This window comes from Phyllobates terribilis, unplaced genomic scaffold, assembly GCF_046119375.1.
Source record: "Phyllobates terribilis strain yellow unplaced genomic scaffold, ASM4611937v1 Scaffold_34__1_contigs__length_13252353, whole genome shotgun sequence".
Lineage (NCBI taxonomy): Eukaryota > Metazoa > Chordata > Amphibia > Anura > Dendrobatidae > Phyllobates > Phyllobates terribilis.
The window spans coordinates 2,899,464-2,915,417 of record NW_027362794.1 but is presented as its reverse complement, the minus strand read 5'-3'; the positions used below and the strand labels follow the sequence as shown (position 1 = coordinate 2,915,417).

Below are 15,954 nucleotides of genomic sequence, written 5' to 3'. Positions count from 1 at the left end.
TTAAAAGAATGCCACAGACTAATCAACCAAACTTTTTGGGTTGGTTTCTCTTTTATAGTCTGCAGGCATTAAATGAAAGAAGTCAGTGTTCCAGCAGAGGGAGACAACGTTTCAGAAAAGGCATTGTAGCAAACCAAAAAAGAAATTTTAAGCGCAGCAGAGTAACCAGCTCACATACCTGTTAGCTCAGGTGAGTTTAAAAGGCTGCTGTTGATAACAAGGGCATTTGCTAAATAGATGGTGTGTGTGCAACAATATACTGAAAGGTCAATTATATTGTGCAGCTTATCTCACCACCTGTAGTTATTTAGGTGAAAGCTTCAAAATGCTTGCCTAATATGTCTGTTTATCCAAAAGGAAGTATAGAGGGAGAGCTAGATAGATAGCATTGCATTACATTACATGGCAATGCAATGCACAGTTGCTGAAGTTGAACCAAAATGAGCTTGTCATCTGGCTTCTGCAACTTTTAACATGAAAAATCCAATGAGGAGAAGAAAAGCAAAGCCAAAGAGTCCATCCCAAAATCCGACAAACAAGCCAAATGAACAAAAAGCATTGAATTCAATTCTTTCTGATTTTAGAAACTGCATTAAAGAAGGGGTGCACCGGTCCTGGAGATACTGCAATACCAGGTCAATGCGTGGAGTGGACAGAGCAAGCTCTTTTTCCATCTCCCTGTTCTAAAAATCCATTTAATATATGGTCCCCAGATAGGGGACGTATCAGATATTAAACTGATAAGAACAGATACTACACTTGATCTTAGCCAAAAGGCCGAGAAGCGATAACCAGAATTGGTTTCCGACTACGGTGCCACCCAAGGATTCTGAAAAGTCCATTTGTGGAGATGGCCACCTGGACTCCCGTTAAGAAGACATGCTGTCAACCTCTAGATCCCTCACATGCCTGCACTTTTCGGCTTGCTGCTGCTGCAATCCACGCGTTTTAGATCTGCATAACTCCACCTCTTTTAGCACAGTACCCTCAACCCCCGGCTGTTCCCACCCGCCTCAACACCGTTGGAAGGGAGGAGAACCAATTAAGGCGGGGGGGGGGGGGGGTGGAACGAGCAGCTGTCTACCCTTAGCAGGAGGGTTGCTGATTAATTACCTCTCCTGCTGCTGCTGCTGCTGCTGGCTGTCCAGCAGCAGACTGAAGGTGGCTGCTGCTGTGCGCAGGTATATAAAGGCTCAGAGCCTATTATGACACGCGCAGCCAGCGTTCCATTGCCACATTCCGTCTACTGCAGGCGGGATACCTGGATGGCTGAATGTCACTGAGAAGCTCACAGAGACCGCCATAAGCAACAGTTTAAAAGAATGCCACAGACTAATCAACCAAACTTTTTGGGTTGGTTTCTCTTTTATAGTCTGCAGGCATTAAATGAAAGAAGTCAGTGTTCCAGCAGAGGGAGACAACGTTTCAGAAAAGGCATTGTAGCAAACCAAAAAAGAAATTTTAAGCGCAGCAGAGTAACCAGCTCACATACCTGTTAGCTCAGGTGAGTTTAAAAGGCTGCTGTTGATAACAAGGGCATTTGCTAAATAGATGGTGTGTGTGCAACAATATACTGAAAGGTCAATTATATTGTGCAGCTTATCTCACCACCTGTAGTTATTTAGGTGAAAGCTCCAAAATGCTTGCCTAATATGTCTGTTTATCCAAAAGGAAGTACAGAGGGAGAGCTAGATAGATAGCATTGCATTACATTACATGGCAATGCAATGTACAGTTGCTGAAGTTGAACCACAATGAGCTTGTCATCTGGCTTCTGCAACTTTTAACATGAAAAATCCAATGAGGAGAAGAAAAGCAAAGCCAAAGAGTCCATCCCAAAATCCGACAAACAAGCCAAATGAACAAAAAGCATTGAATTCAATTCTTTCTGATTTTAGAAACTGCATTAAAGAAGGGGTGCACCGGTCCTGGAGATACTGCAATACCAGGTCAATGCGTGGAGTGGACAGAGCAAGCTCTTTTTCCATCTCCCTGTTCTAAAAATCCATTTAATATATGGTCCCCAGATAGGGGACGTATCAGATATTAAACTGATAAGAACAGATACTACACTTGATCTTAGCCAAAAGGCCGAGAAGCGAAAACCAGAATTGGTTTCCGACTACGGTGCCACCCAAGGATTCTGAAAAGTCCATTTGTGGAGATGGCCACCTGGACTCCCGTTAAGAAGACATGCTGTCAACCTCTAGATCCCTCACATGCCTGCACTTTTCGGCTTGCTGCTGCTGCAATCCACGCGTTTTAGATCTGCATAACTCCACCTCTTTTAGCACAGTACCCTCAACCCCCGGCTGTTCCCACCCGCCTCAACACCGTTGGAAGGGAGGAGAACCAATTAAGGCGGGGGGGGGGTGGAACGAGCAGCTGTCTACCCTTAGCAGGAGGGTTGCTGATTAATTACCTCTCCTGCTGCTGCTGCTGCTGCTGGCTGTCCAGCAGCAGACTGAAGGTGGCTGCTGCTGTGCGCAGGTATATAAAGGCTCAGAGCCTATTATGACACGCGCAGCCAGCGTTCCATTGCCACATTCCGTCTACTGCAGGTGGGATACCTGGATGGCTGAATGTCACTGAGAAGCTCACAGAGACCGCCATAAGCAACAGTTTAAAAGAATGCCACAGACTAATCAACCAAACTTTTTGGGTTGGTTTCTCTTTTATAGTCTGCAGGCATTAAATGAAAGAAGTCAGTGTTCCAGCAGAGGGAGACAACGTTTCAGAAAAGGCATTGTAGCAAACCAAAAAAGAAATTTTAAGCGCAGCAGAGTAACCAGCTCACATACCTGTTAGCTCAGGTGAGTTTAAAAGGCTGCTGTTGATAACAAGGGCATTTGCTAAATAGATGGTGTGTGTGCAACAATATACTGAAAGGTCAATTATATTGTGCAGCTTATCTCACCACCTGTAGTTATTTAGGTGAAAGCTCCAAAATGCTTGCCTAATATGTCTGTTTATCCAAAAGGAAGTATAGAGGGAGAGCTAGATAGATAGCATTGCATTACATTACATGGCAATGCAATGTACAGTTGCTGAAGTTGAACCAAAATGAGCTTGTCATCTGGCTTCTGCAACTTTTAACATAAAAAATCCAATGAGGAGAAGAAAAGCAAAGCCAAAGAGTCCATCCCAAAATCCGACAAACAAGCCAAATGAACAAAAAGCATTGAATTCAATTCTTTCTGATTTTAGAAACTGCATTAAAGAAGGGGTGCACCGGTCCTGGAGATACTGCAATACCAAGTCAATGCGTGGAGTGGACAGAGCAAGCTCTTTTTCCATCTCCCTGTTCTAAAAATCCATTTAATATATGGTCCCCAGATAGGGGACGTATCAGATATTAAACTGATAAGAACAGATACTACACTTGATCTTAGCCAAAAGGCCGAGAAGCGATAACCAGAATTGGTTTCCGACTACGGTGCCACCCAAGGATTCTGAAAAGTCCATTTGTGGAGATGGCCACCTGGACTCCCGTTAAGAAGACATGCTGTCAACCTCTAGATCCCTCACATGCCTGCACTTTTCGGCTTGCTGCTGCTGCAATCCACGCGTTTTAGATCTGCATAACTCCACCTCTTTTAGCACAGTACCCTCAACCCCCGGCTGTTCCCACCCGCCTCAACACTGTTGGAAGGGAGGAGAACCAATTAAGGCGGGGGGGTGGGGGGGTGGAACGAGCAGCTGTCTACCCTTAGCAGGAGGGTTGCTGATTAATTACCTCTCCTGCTGCTGCTGCTGCTGCTGGCTGTCCAGCAGCAGACTGAAGGTGGCTGCTGCTGTGCGCAGGTATATAAAGGCTCAGAGCCTATTATGACACGCGCAGCCAGCGTTCCATTGCCACATTCCGTCTACTGCAGGCGGGATACCTGGATGGCTGAATGTCACTGAGAAGCTCACAGAGACCGCCATAAGCAACAGTTTAAAAGAATGCCACAGACTAATCAACCAAACTTTTTGTGTTTGTTTCTCTTTTATAGTCTGCAGGCATTAAATGAAAGAAGTCAGTGTTCCAGCAGAGGGAGACAACGTTTCAGAAAAGGCATTGTAGCAAACCAAAAAAGAAATTTTAAGCGCAGCAGAGTAACCAGCTCACATACCTGTTAGCTCAGGTGAGTTTAAAAGGCTGCTGTTGATAACAAGGGCATTTGCTAAATAGATGGTGTGTGTGCAACAATATACTGAAAGGTCAATTATATTGTGCAGCTTATCTCACCACCTGTAGTTATTTAGGTGAAAGCTCCAAAATGCTTGACTAATATGTCTGTTTATCCAAAAGGAAGTATAGAGGGAGAGCTAGATAGATAGCATTGCATTACATTACATGGCAATGCAATGCACAGTTGCTGAAGTTGAACCAAAATGAGCTTGTCATCTGGCTTCTGCAACTTTTAACATGAAAAATCCAATGAGGAGAAGAAAAGCAAAGCCAAAGAGTCCATCCCAAAATCCGACAAACAAGCCAAATGAACAAAAAGCATTGAATTCAATTCTTTCTGATTTTAGAAACTGCATTAAAGAAGGGGTGCACCGGTCCTGGAGATACTGCAATACCAGGTCAATGCGTGGAGTGGACAGAGCAAGCTCTTTTTCCATCTCCCTGTTCTAAAAATCCATTTAATATATGGTCCCCAGATAGGGGACGTATCAGATATTAAACTGATAAGAACAGATACTACACTTGATCTTAGCCAAAAGGCCGAGAAGCGATAACCAGAATTGGTTTCCGACTACGGTGCCACCCAAGGATTCTGAAAAGTCCATTTGTGGAGATGGCCACCTGGACTCCCGTTAAGAAGACATGCTGTCAACCTCTAGATCCCTCACATGCCTGCACTTTTCGGCTTGCTGCTGCTGCAATCCACGCGTTTTAGATCTGCATAACTCCACCTCTTTTAGCACAGTACCCTCAACCCCCGGCTGTTCCCACCCGCCTCAACACCGTTGGAAGGGAGGAGAACCAATTAAGGCGGGGGGGGGGGGTGGAACGAGCAGCTGTCTACCCTTAGCAGGAGGGTTGCTGATTAATTACCTCTCCTGCTGCTGCTGCTGCTGCTGGCTGTCCAGCAGCAGACTGAAGGTGGCTGCTGCTGTGCGCAGGTATATAAAGGCTCAGAGCCTATTATGACACGCGCAGCCAGCGTTCCATTGCCACATTCCGTCTACTGCAGGCGGGATACCTGGATGGCTGAATGTCACTGAGAAGCTCACAGAGACCGCCATAAGCAACAGTTTAAAAGAATGCCACAGACTAATCAACCAAACTTTTTGGGTTGGTTTCTCTTTTATAGTCTGCAGGCATTAAATGAAAGAAGTCAGTGTTCCAGCAGAGGGAGACAACGTTTCAGAAAAGGCATTGTAGCAAACCAAAAAAGAAATTTTAAGCGCAGCAGAGTAACCAGCTCACATACCTGTTAGCTCAGGTGAGTTTAAAAGGCTGCTGTTGATAACAAGGGCATTTGCTAAATAGATGGTGTGTGTGCAACAATATACTGAAAGGTCAATTATATTGTGCAGCTTATCTCACCACCTGTAGTTATTTAGGTGAAAGCTCCAAAATGCTTGCCTAATATGTCTGTTTATCCAAAAGGAAGTATAGAGGGAGAGCTAGATAGATAGCATTGCATTACATTACATGGCAATGCAATGTACAGTTGCTGAAGTTGAACCAAAATGAGCTTGTCATCTGGCTTCTGCAACTTTTAACATAAAAAATCCAATGAGGAGAAGAAAAGCAAAGCCAAAGAGTCCATCCCAAAATCCGACAAACAAGCCAAATGAACAAAAAGCATTGAATTCAATTCTTTCTGATTTTAGAAACTGCATTAAAGAAGGGGTGCACCGGTCCTGGAGATACTGCAATACCAAGTCAATGCGTGGAGTGGACAGAGCAAGCTCTTTTTCCATCTCCCTGTTCTAAAAATCCATTTAATATATGGTCCCCAGATAGGGGACGTATCAGATATTAAACTGATAAGAACAGATACTACACTTGATCTTAGCCAAAAGGCCGAGAAGCGATAACCAGAATTGGTTTCCGACTACGGTGCCACCCAAGGATTCTGAAAAGTCCATTTGTGCAGATGGCCACCTGGACTCCCGTTAAGAAGACATGCTGTCAACCTCTAGATCCCTCACATGCCTGCACTTTTCGGCTTGCTGCTGCTGCAATCCACGCGTTTTAGATCTGCATAACTCCACCTCTTTTAGCACAGTACCCTCAACCCCCGGCTGTTCCCACCCGCCTCAACACTGTTGGAAGGGAGGAGAACCAATTAAGGCGGGGGGGTGGGGGGGTGGAACGAGCAGCTGTCTACCCTTAGCAGGAGGGTTGCTGATTAATTACCTCTCCTGCTGCTGCTGCTGCTGCTGGCTGTCCAGCAGCAGACTGAAGGTGGCTGCTGCTGTGCGCAGGTATATAAAGGCTCAGAGCCTATTATGACACGCGCAGCCAGCGTTCCATTGCCACATTCCGTCTACTGCAGGCGGGATACCTGGATGGCTGAATGTCACTGAGAAGCTCACAGAGACCGCCATAAGCAACAGTTTAAAAGAATGCCACAGACTAATCAACCAAACTTTTTGTGTTTGTTTCTCTTTTATAGTCTGCAGGCATTAAATGAAAGAAGTCAGTGTTCCAGCAGAGGGAGACAACGTTTCAGAAAAGGCATTGTAGCAAACCAAAAAAGAAATTTTAAGCGCAGCAGAGTAACCAGCTCACATACCTGTTAGCTCAGGTGAGTTTAAAAGGCTGCTGTTGATAACAAGGGCATTTGCTAAATAGATGGTGTGTGTGCAACAATATACTGAAAGGTCAATTATATTGTGCAGCTTATCTCACCACCTGTAGTTATTTAGGTGAAAGCTCCAAAATGCTTGACTAATATGTCTGTTTATCCAAAAGGAAGTATAGAGGGAGAGCTAGATAGATAGCATTGCATTACATTACATGGCAATGCAATGCACAGTTGCTGAAGTTGAACCAAAATGAGCTTGTCATCTGGCTTCTGCAACTTTTAACATGAAAAATCCAATGAGGAGAAGAAAAGCAAAGCCAAAGAGTCCATCCCAAAATCCGACAAACAAGCCAAATGAACAAAAAGCATTGAATTCAATTCTTTCTGATTTTAGAAACTGCATTAAAGAAGGGGTGCACCGGTCCTGGAGATACTGCAATACCAGGTCAATGCGTGGAGTGGACAGAGCAAGCTCTTTTTCCATCTCCCTGTTCTAAAAATCCATTTAATATATGGTCCCCAGATAGGGGACGTATCAGATATTAAACTGATAAGAACAGATACTACACTTGATCATAGCCAAAAGGCCGAGAAGCGATAACCAGAATTGGTTTCCGACTACGGTGCCACCCAAGGATTCTGAAAAGTCCATTTGTGGAGATGGCCACCTGGACTCCCGTTAAGAAGACATGCTGTCAACCTCTAGATCCCTCACATGCCTGCACTTTTCGGCTTGCTGCTGCTGCAATCCACGCGTTTTAGATCTGCATAACTCCACCTCTTTTAGCACAGTACCCTCAACCCCCGGCTGTTCCCACCCGCCTCAACACCGTTGGAAGGGAGGAGAACCAATTAAGGCGGGGGGGGGGTGGAACGAGCAGCTGTCTACCCTTAGCAGGAGGGTTGCTGATTAATTACCTCTCCTGCTGCTGCTGCTGCTGCTGGCTGTCCAGCAGCAGACTGAAGGTGGCTGCTGCTGTGCGCAGGTATATAAAGGCTCAGAGCCTATTATGACACGCGCAGCCAGCGTTCCATTGCCACATTCCGTCTACTGCAGGCGGGATACCTGGATGGCTGAATGTCACTGAGAAGCTCACAGAGACCGCCATAAGCAACAGTTTAAAAGAATGCCACAGACTAATCAACCAAACTTTTTGGGTTGGTTTCTCTTTTATAGTCTGCAGGCATTAAATGAAAGAAGTCAGTGTTCCAGCAGAGGGAGACAACGTTTCAGAAAAGGCATTGTAGCAAACCAAAAAAGAAATTTTAAGCGCAGCAGAGTAACCAGCTCACATACCTGTTAGCTCAGGTGAGTTTAAAAGGCTGCTGTTGATAACAAGGGCATTTGCTAAATAGATGGTGTGTGTGCAACAATATACTGAAAGGTCAATTATATTGTGCAGCTTATCTCACCACCTGTAGTTATTTAGGTGAAAGCTCCAAAATGCTTGCCTAATATGTCTGTTTATCCAAAAGGAAGTATAGAGGGAGAGCTAGATAGATAGCATTGCATTACATTACATGGCAATGCAATGCACAGTTGCTGAAGTTGAACCAAAATGAGCTTGTCATCTGGCTTCTGCAACTTTTAACATGAAAAATCCAATGAGGAGAAGAAAAGCAAAGCCAAAGAGTCCATCCCAAAATCCGACAAACAAGCCAAATGAACAAAAAGCATTGAATTCAATTCTTTCTGATTTTAGAAACTGCATTAAAGAAGGGGTGCACCGGTCCTGGAGATACTGCAATACCAGGTCAATGCGTGGAGTGGACAGAGCAAGCTCTTTTTCCATCTCCCTGTTCTAAAAATCCATTTAATATATGGTCCCCAGATAGGGGACGTATCAGATATTAAACTGATAAGAACAGATACTACACTTGATCTTAGCCAAAAGGCCGAGAAGCGATAACCAAAATTGGTTTCCGACTACGGTGCCACCCAAGGATTCTGAAAAGTCCATTTGTGGAGATGGCCACCTGGACTCCCGTTAAGAAGACATGCTGTCAACCTCTAGATCCCTCACATGCCTGCACTTTTCGGCTTGCTGCTGCTGCAATCCACGCGTTTTAGATCTGCATAACTCCACCTCTTTTAGCACAGTACCCTCAACCCCCGGCTGTTCCCACCCGCCTCAACACCGTTGGAAGGGAGGAGAACCAATTAAGGCGGGGGGGGGGGTGTGGAACGAGCAGCTGTCTACCCTTAGCAGGAGGGTTGCTGATTAATTACCTCTCCTGCTGCTGCTGCTGCTGCTGGCTGTCCAGCAGCAGACTGAAGGTGGCTGCTGCTGTGCGCAGGTATATAAAGGCTCAGAGCCTATTATGACACGCGCAGCCAGCGTTCCATTGCCACATTCCGTCTACTGCAGGCGGGATACCTGGATGGCTGAATGTCACTGAGAAGCTCACAGAGACCGCCATAAGCAACAGTTTAAAAGAATGCCACAGACTAATCAACCAAACTTTTTGGGTTGGTTTCTCTTTTATAGTCTGCAGGCATTAAATGAAAGAAGTCAGTGTTCCAGCAGAGGGAGACAACGTTTCAGAAAAGGCATTGTAGCAAACCAAAAAAGAAATTTTAAGCGCAGCAGAGTAACCAGCTCACATACCTGTTAGCTCAGGTGAGTTTAAAAGGCTGCTGTTGATAACAAGGGCATTTGCTAAATAGATGGTGTGTGTGCAACAATATACTGAAAGGTCAATTATATTGTGCAGCTTATCTCACCACCTGTAGTTATTTAGGTGAAAGCTCCAAAATGCTTGCCTAATATGTCTGTTTATCCAAAAGGAAGTATAGAGGGAGAGCTAGATAGATAGCATTGCATTACATTACATGGCAATGCAATGCACAGTTGCTGAAGTTGAACCAAAATGAGCTTGTCATCTGGCTTCTGCAACTTTTAACATGAAAAATCCAATGAGGAGAAGAAAAGCAAAGCCAAAGAGTCCATCCCAAAATCCGACAAACAAGCCAAATGAACAAAAAGCATTGAATTCAATTCTTTCTGATTTTAGAAACTGCATTAAAGAAGGGGTGCACCGGTCCTGGAGATACTGCAATACCAGGTCAATGCGTGGAGTGGACAGAGCAAGCTCTTTTTCCATCTCCCTGTTCTAAAAATCCATTTAATATATGGTCCCCAGATAGGGGACGTATCAGATATTAAACTGATAAGAACAGATACTACACTTGATCTTAGCCAAAAGGCCGAGAAGCGATAACCAGAATTGGTTTCCGACTACGGTGCCACCCAAGGATTCTGAAAAGTCCATTTGTGGAGATGGCCACCTGGACTCCCGTTAAGAAGACATGCTGTCAACCTCTAGATCCCTCACATGCCTGCACTTTTCGGCTTGCTGCTGCTGCAATCCACGCGTTTTAGATCTGCATAACTCCACCTCTTTTAGCACAGTACCCTCAACCCCCGGCTGTTCCCACCCGCCTCAACACCGTTGGAAGGGAGGAGAACCAATTAAGGCGGGGGGGGGGTGAAACGAGCAGCTGTCTACCCTTAGCAGGAGGGTTGCTGATTAATTACCTCTCCTGCTGCTGCTGCTGCTGCTGGCTGTCCAGCAGCAGACTGAAGGTGGCTGCTGCTGTGCGCAGGTATATAAAGGCTCAGAGCCTATTATGACACGCGCAGCCAGCGTTCCATTGCCACATTCCGTCTACTGCAGGCGGGATACCTGGATGGCTGAATGTCACTGAGAAGCTCACAGAGACCGCCATAAGCAACAGTTTAAAAGAATGCCACAGACTAATCAACCAAACTTTTTGGGTTGGTTTCTCTTTTATAGTCTGCAGGCATTAAATGAAAGAAGTCAGTGTTCCAGCAGAGGGAGACAACGTTTCAGAAAAGGCATTGTAGCAAACCAAAAAAGAAATTTTAAGCGCAGCAGAGTAACCAGCTCACATACCTGTTAGCTCAGGTGAGTTTAAAAGGCTGCTGTTGATAACAAGGGCATTTGCTAAATAGATGGTGTGTGTGCAACAATATACTGAAAGGTCAATTATATTGTGCAGCTTATCTCACCACCTGTAGTTATTTAGGTGAAAGCTCCAAAATGCTTGCCTAATATGTCTGTTTATCCAAAAGGAAGTATAGAGGGAGAGCTAGATAGATAGCATTGCATTACATTACATGGCAATGCAATGCACAGTTGCTGAAGTTGAACCAAAATGAGCTTGTCATCTGGCTTCTGCAACTTTTAACATGAAAAATCCAATGAGGAGAAGAAAAGCAAAGCCAAAGAGTCCATCCCAAAATCCGACAAACAAGCCAAATGAACAAAAAGCATTGAATTCAATTCTTTCTGATTTTAGAAACTGCATTAAAGAAGGGGTGCACCGGTCCTGGAGATACTGCAATACCAGGTCAATGCGTGGAGTGGACAGAGCAAGCTCTTTTTCCATCTCCCTGTTCTAAAAATCCATTTAATATATGGTCCCCAGATAGGGGACGTATCAGATATTAAACTGATAAGAACAGATACTACACTTGATCTTAGCCAAAAGGCCGAGGAGCGATAACCAGAATTGGTTTCCGACTACGGTGCCACCCAAGGATTCTGAAAAGTCCATTTGTGGAGATGGCCACCTGGACTCCCGTTAAGAAGACATGCTGTCAACCTCTAGATCCCTCACATGCCTGCACTTTTCGGCTTGCTGCTGCTGCAATCCACGCGTTTTAGATCTGCATAACTCCACCTCTTTTAGCACAGTACCCTCAACCCCCAGCTGTTCCCACCCGCCTCAACACCGTTGGAAGGGAGGAGAACCAATTAAGGCGGGGGGGGGTGGAACGAGCAGCTGTCTACCCTTAGCAGGAGGGTTGCTGATTAATTACCTCTCCTGCTGCTGCTGCTGCTGCTGGCTGTCCAGCAGCAGACTGAAGGTGGCTGCTGCTGTGCGCAGGTATATAAAGGCTCAGAGCCTATTATGACACGCGCAGCCAGCGTTCCATTGCCACATTCCGTCTACTGCAGGCGGGATACCTGGATGGCTGAATGTCACTGAGAAGCTCACAGAGACCGCCATAAGCAACAGTTTAAAAGAATGCCACAGACTAATCAACCAAACTTTTTGGGTTGGTTTCTCTTTTATAGTCTGCAGGCATTAAATGAAAGAAGTCAGTGTTCCAGCAGAGGGAGACAACGTTTCAGAAAAGGCATTGTAGCAAACCAAAAAAGAAATTTTAAGCGCAGCAGAGTAACCAGCTCACATACCTGTTAGCTCAGGTGAGTTTAAAAGGCTGCTGTTGATAACAAGGGCATTTGCTAAATAGACGGTGTGTGTGCAACAATATACTGAAAGGTCAATTATATTGTGCAGCTTATCTCACCACCTGTAGTTATTTAGGTGAAAGCTCCAAAATGCTTGCCTAATATGTCTGTTTATCCAAAAGGAAGTATAGAGGGAGAGCTAGATAGATAGCATTGCATTACATTACATGGCAATGCAATGCACAGTTGCTGAAGTTGAACCAAAATGAGCTTGTCATCTGGCTTCTGCAACTTTTAACATGAAAAATCCAATGAGGAGAAGAAAAGCAAAGCCAAAGAGTCCATCCCAAAATCCGACAAACAAGCCAAATGAACAAAAAGCATTGAATTCAATTCTTTCTGATTTTAGAAACTGCATTAAAGAAGGGGTGCACCGGTCCTGGAGATACTGCAATACCAGGTCAATGCGTGGAGTGGACAGAGCAAGCTCTTTTTCCATCTCCCTGTTCTAAAAATCCATTTAATATATGGTCCCCAGATAGGGGACGTATCAGATATTAAACTGATAAGAACAGATACTACACTTGATCTTAGCCAAAAGGCCGAGAAGCGATAACCAGAATTGGTTTCCGACTACGGTGCCACCCAAGGATTCTGAAAAGTCCATTTGTGGAGATGGCCACCTGGACTCCCGTTAAGAAGACATGCTGTCAACCTCTAGATCCCTCACATGCCTGCACTTTTCGGCTTGCTGCTGCTGCAATCCACGCGTTTTAGATCTGCATAACTCCACCTCTTTTAGCACAGTACCCTCAACCCCCGGCTGTTCCCACCCGCCTCAACACCGTTGGAAGGGAGGAGAACCAATTAAGGCGGGGGGGGGGGTGTGGAACGAGCAGCTGTCTACCCTTAGCAGGAGGGTTGCTGATTAATTACCTCTCCTGCTGCTGCTGCTGCTGCTGGCTGTCCAGCAGCAGACTGAAGGTGGCTGCTGCTGTGCGCAGGTATATAAAGGCTCAGAGCCTATTATGACACGCGCAGCCAGCGTTCCATTGCCACATTCCGTCTACTGCAGGCGGGATACCTGGATGGCTGAATGTCACTGAGAAGCTCACACAGACCGCCATAAGCAACAGTTTAAAAGAATGCCACAGACTAATCAACCAAACTTTTTGGGTTGGTTTCTCTTTTATAGTCTGCAGGCATTAAATGAAAGAAGTCAGTGTTCCAGCAGAGGGAGACAACGTTTCAGAAAAGGCATTGTAGCAAACCAAAAAAGAAATTTTAAGCGCAGCAGAGTAACCAGCTCACATACCTGTTAGCTCAGGTGAGTTTAAAAGGCTGCTGTTGATAACAAGGGCATTTGCTAAATAGATGGTGTGTGTGCAACAATATACTGAAAGGTCAATTATATTGTGCAGCTTATCTCACCACCTGTAGTTATTTAGGTGAAAGCTCCAAAATGCTTGCCTAATATGTCTGTTTATCCAAAAGGAAGTATAGAGGGAGAGCTAGATAGATAGCATTGCATTACATTACATGGCAATGCAATGCACAGTTGCTGAAGTTGAACCAAAATGAGCTTGTCATCTGGCTTCTGCAACTTTTAACATGAAAAATCCAATGAGGAGAAGAAAAGCAAAGCCAAAGAGTCCATCCCAAAATCCGACAAACAAGCCAAATGAACAAAAAGCATTGAATTCAATTCTTTCTGATTTTAGAAACTGCATTAAAGAAGGGGTGCACCGGTCCTGGAGATACTGCAATACCAGGTCAATGCGTGGAGTGGACAGAGCAAGCTCTTTTTCCATCTCCCTGTTCTAAAAATCCATTTAATATATGGTCCCCAGATAGGGGACGTATCAGATATTAAACTGATAAGAACAGATACTACACTTGATCTTAGCCAAAAGGCCGAGAAGCGATAACCAGAATTGGTTTCCGACTACGGTGCCACCCAAGGATTCTGAAAAGTCCATTTGTGGAGATGGCCACCTGGACTCCCGTTAAGAAGACATGCTGTCAACCTCTAGATCCCTCACATGCCTGCACTTTTCGGCTTGCTGCTGCTGCAATCCACGCGTTTTAGATCTGCATAACTCCACCTCTTTTAGCACAGTACCCTCAACCCCCGGCTGTTCCCACCCGCCTCAACACCGTTGGAAGGGAGGAGAACCAATTAAGGCGGGGGGGGGGGTGTGGAACGAGCAGCTGTCTACCCTTAGCAGGAGGGTTGCTGATTAATTACCTCTCCTGCTGCTGCTGCTGCTGCTGGCTGTCCAGCAGCAGACTGAAGGTGGCTGCTGCTGTGCGCAGGTATATAAAGGCTCAGAGCCTATTATGACACGCGCAGCCAGCGTTCCATTGCCACATTCCGTCTACTGCAGGCGGGATACCTGGATGGCTGAATGTCACTGAGAAGCTCACACAGACCGCCATAAGCAACAGTTTAAAAGAATGCCACAGACTAATCAACCAAACTTTTTGGGTTGGTTTCTCTTTTATAGTCTGCAGGCATTAAATGAAAGAAGTCAGTGTTCCAGCAGAGGGAGACAACGTTTCAGAAAAGGCATTGTAGCAAACCAAAAAAGAAATTTTAAGCGCAGCAGAGTAACCAGCTCACATACCTGTTAGCTCAGGTGAGTTTAAAAGGCTGCTGTTGATAACAAGGGCATTTGCTAAATAGATGGTGTGTGTGCAACAATATACTGAAAGGTCAATTATATTGTGCAGCTTATCTCACCACCTGTAGTTATTTAGGTGAAAGCTCCAAAATGCTTGCCTAATATGTCTGTTTATCCAAAAGGAAGTATAGAGGGAGAGCTAGATAGATAGCATTGCATTACATTACATGGCAATGCAATGCACAGTTGCTGAAGTTGAACCAAAATGAGCTTGTCATCTGGCTTCTGCAACTTTTAACATGAAAAATCCAATGAGGAGAAGAAAAGCAAAGCCAAAGAGTCCATCCCAAAATCCGACAAACAAGCCAAATGAACAAAAAGCATTGAATTCAATTCTTTCTGATTTTAGAAACTGCATTAAAGAAGGGGTGCACCGGTCCTGGAGATACTGCAATACCAGGTCAATGCGTGGAGTGGACAGAGCAAGCTCTTTTTCCATCTCCCTGTTCTAAAAATCCATTTAATATATGGTCCCCAGATAGGGGACGTATCAGATATTAAACTGATAAGAACAGATACTACACTTGATCTTAGCCAAAAGGCCGAGAAGCGATAACCAGAATTGGTTTCCGACTACGGTGCCACCCAAGGATTCTGAAAAGTCCATTTGTGGAGATGGCCACCTGGACTCCCGTTAAGAAGACATGCTGTCAACCTCTAGATCCCTCACATGCCTGCACTTTTCGGCTTGCTGCTGCTGCAATCCACGCGTTTTAGATCTGCATAACTCCACCTCTTTTAGCACAGTACCCTCAATCCCCGGCTGTTCCCACCCGCCTCAACACCGTTGGAAGGGAGGAGAACCAATTAAGGCGGGGGGGGGGGGGGGTGGAACGAGCAGCTGTCTACCCTTAGCAGGAGGGTTGCTGATTAATTACCTCTCCTGCTGCTGCTGCTGCTGGCTGTCCAGCAGCAGACTGAAGGTGGCTGCTGCTGTGCGCAGGTATATAAAGGCTCAGAGCCTATTATGACACGCGCAGCCAGCGTTCCATTGCCACATTCCGTCTACTGCAGGCGGGATACCTGGATGGCTGAATGTCACTGAGAAGCTCACAGAGACCGCCATAAGCAACAGTTTAAAAGAATGCCATAGACTAATCAACCAAACTTTTTGGGTTGGTTTCTCTTTTATAGTCTGCAGGCATTAAATGAAAGAAGTCAGTGTTCCAGCAGAGGGAGACAACGTTTCAGAAAAGGCATTGTAGCAAACCAAAAAAGAAATTTTAAGCGCAGCAGAGTAACCAGCTCACATACCTGTTAGCTCAGGTGAGTTTAAAAGGCTGCTGTTGATAACA

General features: G+C 45.2%; 12 non-coding genes across 12 annotated transcripts; all 12 read right to left on the bottom strand.

Moving 5' to 3' along the window:
- Nucleotides 1-598: 598 nt before the first annotated feature.
- Nucleotides 599-789, bottom strand: LOC141182190 (U2 spliceosomal RNA). Its single transcript, XR_012257580.1, has one exon. It is a non-coding gene; the product is annotated as a U2 spliceosomal RNA (small nuclear RNA).
- Nucleotides 790-1,912: 1,123 nt separating this feature from the next.
- LOC141181541 (U2 spliceosomal RNA) lies at nt 1,913-2,103 on the bottom strand. Its single transcript, XR_012257108.1, has one exon. It is a non-coding gene; the product is annotated as a U2 spliceosomal RNA (small nuclear RNA).
- A 1,118-nt stretch (nt 2,104-3,221) lies between these two features.
- Nucleotides 3,222-3,412, bottom strand: LOC141181578 (U2 spliceosomal RNA). The gene has a single exon (XR_012257141.1). It is a non-coding gene; the product is annotated as a U2 spliceosomal RNA (small nuclear RNA).
- A 1,123-nt stretch (nt 3,413-4,535) lies between these two features.
- On the bottom strand, nt 4,536-4,726 carry LOC141182189 (U2 spliceosomal RNA). The gene has a single exon (XR_012257579.1). It is a non-coding gene; the product is annotated as a U2 spliceosomal RNA (small nuclear RNA).
- Nucleotides 4,727-5,846: 1,120 nt separating this feature from the next.
- Nucleotides 5,847-6,037, bottom strand: LOC141181577 (U2 spliceosomal RNA). The gene has a single exon (XR_012257140.1). It is a non-coding gene; the product is annotated as a U2 spliceosomal RNA (small nuclear RNA).
- Nucleotides 6,038-7,160: 1,123 nt separating this feature from the next.
- LOC141181651 (U2 spliceosomal RNA) lies at nt 7,161-7,351 on the bottom strand. Its single transcript, XR_012257208.1, has one exon. It is a non-coding gene; the product is annotated as a U2 spliceosomal RNA (small nuclear RNA).
- Nucleotides 7,352-8,469: 1,118 nt separating this feature from the next.
- Nucleotides 8,470-8,660, bottom strand: LOC141182188 (U2 spliceosomal RNA). Its single transcript, XR_012257578.1, has one exon. It is a non-coding gene; the product is annotated as a U2 spliceosomal RNA (small nuclear RNA).
- Nucleotides 8,661-9,781: 1,121 nt separating this feature from the next.
- LOC141182187 (U2 spliceosomal RNA) lies at nt 9,782-9,972 on the bottom strand. The gene has a single exon (XR_012257577.1). It is a non-coding gene; the product is annotated as a U2 spliceosomal RNA (small nuclear RNA).
- A 1,118-nt stretch (nt 9,973-11,090) lies between these two features.
- On the bottom strand, nt 11,091-11,281 carry LOC141181810 (U2 spliceosomal RNA). Its single transcript, XR_012257352.1, has one exon. It is a non-coding gene; the product is annotated as a U2 spliceosomal RNA (small nuclear RNA).
- Nucleotides 11,282-12,398: 1,117 nt separating this feature from the next.
- Nucleotides 12,399-12,589, bottom strand: LOC141182186 (U2 spliceosomal RNA). The gene has a single exon (XR_012257576.1). It is a non-coding gene; the product is annotated as a U2 spliceosomal RNA (small nuclear RNA).
- A 1,121-nt stretch (nt 12,590-13,710) lies between these two features.
- On the bottom strand, nt 13,711-13,901 carry LOC141182184 (U2 spliceosomal RNA). Its single transcript, XR_012257574.1, has one exon. It is a non-coding gene; the product is annotated as a U2 spliceosomal RNA (small nuclear RNA).
- Nucleotides 13,902-15,022: 1,121 nt separating this feature from the next.
- Nucleotides 15,023-15,213, bottom strand: LOC141182182 (U2 spliceosomal RNA). The gene has a single exon (XR_012257573.1). It is a non-coding gene; the product is annotated as a U2 spliceosomal RNA (small nuclear RNA).
- Between the last annotated feature and the right edge of the window lie 741 nt (nt 15,214-15,954).